The sequence below is a fragment of the Pongo abelii genome, chromosome X, assembly GCF_028885655.2.
Source record: "Pongo abelii isolate AG06213 chromosome X, NHGRI_mPonAbe1-v2.0_pri, whole genome shotgun sequence".
NCBI lineage: Eukaryota > Metazoa > Chordata > Mammalia > Primates > Hominidae > Pongo > Pongo abelii.
In genome coordinates this window covers 86,663,708-86,668,326 of record NC_072008.2, presented here as the reverse complement: position 1 = coordinate 86,668,326, position 4,619 = coordinate 86,663,708, and positions in this window count along the sequence as shown.

Genomic DNA, 4,619 nt, shown 5'->3' with positions numbered 1-4,619 from the left:
CAACCATTGTGGAAAGCGGTGTGGCAATTCTTCAAAGAGCTACAAACAGAACTACCTTCCAACCCAGTAATCTCATTACTGGGTATGTAACCAAAGGAATATAAATAATTCTATCATAAAGACACATGCACATGTACGTTTGCATCACTCTCCACAATAACAAAGACATAAAATCAGCCTAAATGTCCATCGACAGTAGACTAGATTAAGAAAATGTGGTACATATACACTACTGAATACTATGCAGCCATAAAAAAGAATGAGATCATTTCCTTGGCAGCAATATGGATAGAGCTGGAGGTCATGATCTTAAGCAAACTAATACAGAAAAAGAAAACCAATACTGCATGTTCTCACTTACAAGTGGGAGCTAAACAATGAGAACACATGGATACTAGGAGAGAAACAACAGACACTGGGGCCCACTTGAGGGTGGTGGGTGGGAGGAGAGAGAGGATCACAAAAAAATTACCTATTGGTTATTACATTTATTACCCGAGTGATGAAATTATCTGTATACCAAATTCTCATGACACCATGACACACAGTTTACCTACATAACAAACCTGCACATGTACTCTTGCACCTAAAATACATTTTTAAAAAAGCGTAAAAATCACACCTGCATTTCCAAGTCACATTGCACTTCAACAGAGTCTAATCTTTCCCACGAAATGCTGTATGAGAGATTCTGCAAAGCAAGGGTGGATGACCCTGTATCCATGTATGTCCTTCAATATTGGGTCTCCCAATTCCTCACCTAGACCCCCAACCTCTTCAGGAAAAAAGTAATTGTCTTGAATTATTTTCTACTTGTTTAATGTTTCCTAATCTTATCTTCTCATTTAGAATATGCAACTCCCTCGAATAGGGGAACCCTTCTGTACCACTTACTTCTCTCAGGCTCCAACATTCATTGTTCATGGATACAGGTGAAAAGGAAAAAAAGTTACCTTCAGCAAGTCATTTACTCTTTCTTACTCTACATTTCCTTATCTTTACAGTGAAGGAGTTAATCTAGGTCAGAAGTTCTTCACCAAATGTCTGTATTAGAAACCAGATAAGTTTTCCAAGCCCAAACCTCAAAGTCAAGTTTAGTATATCAGGAATGAGGCCAATAAAATTTATCTCAGAGAAGTTTCTCATGTGTTTCTGAAGTAGATCCCATGTTGAGAAATGAGCTGTAAGAAGTCTATCACTCTATAAACATGCTGTTTTTCTGTAGACCATATAAAAATTTATAGCCCTTCCTGAGATTTTTATTTGTCTAGGGCTCTTCACACTGGCTAGTTTGGCCACTGCTCTGTATAAGGCAGCTATCAGTTCTCATAGTCTGGAATATCTAGATTACTAAATGTAACAGGTAATGAGATTTATTTTGTTATTCTTTGTTTGGATGTTAGCATTACTGAAATGGATGTCCTATATATATTTATATATTAAAGAGCAGTTTTAATGGCCTGGAGTGGCAGGAGAGAAGAGAGAAAATGTTTAACTGTTTATTCAAACAAATAATGGCAGTCAGATTCATTTTCAATAGCTTTTCTTTCCTCTTAGGGAGATTCTATAGTCACTGCATTTTAGTATTTTTCCTATTCATTGTATGAACTCTCAATTGCTCATTTTGATTATTTCATCACCACTGCTCAGTCAGTAAAATTAAAACAATGGGAAAATGATAACATTCACTGTTGTTATTTCTCTTTGAAAAAAATTTTCCCCTCCCTAAATAGAATAAATTTACAAAATACACAGTGTAACAATATTTATTCTTTTATTTTTTAAGTTTTTGGATACTTAGTAGGTGTACACATTTATGGTGTACATGAGATGCTTTGATATAGGCATGGAAAACATAATAATCGCATCATATGAAATACCTCAACATTTATTCTTCATGGATCTACGGATCCATGAAGAATAATGGATGGGATGGGAGATGCGAAATGATGAGTGACTGCCAGTGGTTATGTGACAACTCGTCCCTGTGGTGCTTGGAGGCCTGGAGCAGCAGTTTATGGCACCATTTGGAAGCAAGCTTTTCCACTATACAGAAGCCTGCAAAACATTTTTGGCATGCATGCCACAGGATAAACTTTCTTACAGCTGCCGGTGATGATGCTAATAATGATGTTGATGACACAGTCATATTCTGTTCTCAAAATGATAAAGAAGCAGCATAGGTCTGTGAAATCATCACATTGCTAGCATATAAACACCTGGTACTTCAATTTTAAAAGCAAAAAGAAAACTAGACTGGGAATCAGAAGACATAGGCACCAGTGCCAGTTTGGTCACTCACTAACTCCTTGGGAAATTTCATTCCCTCTCTTTGGGGATCATTTTTTTCATCTATAAGAGTGTTATATTAGACCAATAATATTGAAACTGTTATTTAAGGATTCCCCTCAATGGCTGCCTAAATGTGATAAGAGGGAGCAAAATCTTTATTCTTCCTCTTTCAATCAGAGGAACTCTTCCTCTTCCAATGCCTATTTTATGTAGTGGGCTACTTCGTGTTTGTGTGTGTGTGAGAGAGAGAAAGAAGAGAGAGGTTTAGTTTCCTGGATTTTTAAAAGTAAATTTATTCTAGAACATGGGACTTTATATCTGTGATGTCCTAGAACTCTACAGTATCTATGATTAGAAAACAAAGATCTTCCAAAGATCTTCATGATAAATACCTCCTTTATTTTGCTTCTATTAGATCTTTTGCTATTGCTTTCATACTCTCTACCCCCATCCTCCTGAGCTTCAAGTCATAATGTGCCTAATGAATGGCACTAACACTGTTACCCCCATAGGGCTGACTTAAGACCTAAAAAGATTCAGGGTTATATAGGTAGTGGAATTTTGAGAAACTGGCATGTGAGACTCAAATTCTCATCCCACACCATTTCTGGCTGAAGCCTGAATGCCCTTTTCAGAGAACAGAACCTGTTGTTACACATGGAGAATTTAGGTTTATAAAGGCAGACCCTTCTGGGAGAAAGAACATTGACATAGTCACACTCAATTAGAAATGACTTTTATCTTGGCATGAGCTTTTGATTATGGAAAAACTGAATTATTGAGTACCTCAAGTCACAGGATGGAACACATCTCAATTTCTTCATATATAACATGGGAATAATGATAAATATAATAAAAATAACAATGACACTGACAATTTATTGAGTCTTCAAGGGGTTCCAATATCATATGAGACCCTTGACTTACACTACCCATTTTGTCCTCACCTTATAAGGTGAGTGAATTATCCTTACAAGGTAATGAATTATCTATTGCAATGATAAAGTCTCTGTTATTTATAACTTTATTACTATTATTATTATTATTAGGTAAAGGATCTAGGATGGGGAAGCTAGAAGTCAAATTTTCCCAATTATACAGTCCTGCTCTCATGCTTCCTTGACAGTATGGAGTCAGCTCTCTCTTTTACGTGATATCCTAATCTTTGCCAATGTTACATTCACTTAGAAAAATAAACTACTATAGCTACAGCTTTTGCTGCTGAAACCTACCATAACTTTTCCACAAAGGTTCTCACCAGTCTCTCTACACTTTAGTGTAATAGAAAGTACTGTAAATGAAACTTAAAAGTTTATGTTTCTCTCATCCAGTGTTTACAACATGATTTCTCATTAGAAATCATCCAGCTTAAATTTCCTGCTCTATCAGAAATATTTATTTATTTATTTATGTTCAGAAATGTTATTTTAAATCAAAATGCTATAAAGTTTCTCAAACATTTGGAAACAGCCAGAGAAATCTTTCTCTTCATATATTCCTATAGAACACACAAGTCTGTCACTCTCAGCAGTAAACAGTAGCAGCTTGTGTGGACTCTCATCTCTTATTTTACTTTCAGATGGTCCTATTAAGTAATCACAAGGGATTTATTCAAAGTAAAGTATTTTTTAGGTTGGCAAAAAATAAATGCTTCCCCCATCCCAACCTTGAACATGATGATTAATTAATTTGTTAGAACTGTGCTGATGTTTATCGAAAGGATTTATATTAGTAGACTATTTTACCACTTACCAAGTCTTCTCACCTCCCTTTAATTTTCATAAAATTCCTGTGATATAGTTGGGGCAAGTGTTGCTATCCTCATTTTCCAGATGAGGAGATTGAGACTGGGAGAAACAGTGTGTCTTGTCAGGCAGTTAGTGAGTGGCTGAGTTGCAACATTATTAAAACATAAATATTCTCATTATGCATTCTTTGCTCTTTCCAGCTCTTTCCACCTGTTTCATTACATGATTCGATTGTGTAACAGGATTGAAACAAGGATGTCTCTACTCACCTACCACAGGAAAAAAAAAAATCTCTGATAGACTATAGAGTCCCTAAAAGACAAATCTTTCTCCCAAGCTCTCCTTCAAGGTAATGCCTCTATAAATGGTACCTTGTATTTATAGCCTCCAGAATTATTGGTCTTTACCTCTTTCATTGGGTCCTTCAATTCTCCACCAACTGCCTTCAGGTTCTGCTCTACTACTCCCTATCTATCTTGCACATTCTCTGTTTTTTTAATAACCCTGGGAAAAGTATAGGGTAGTTTTTAAGGTAGGGTTGCCAGGATGTCCAGTTAAATTTGGACTTCAGATTAATAA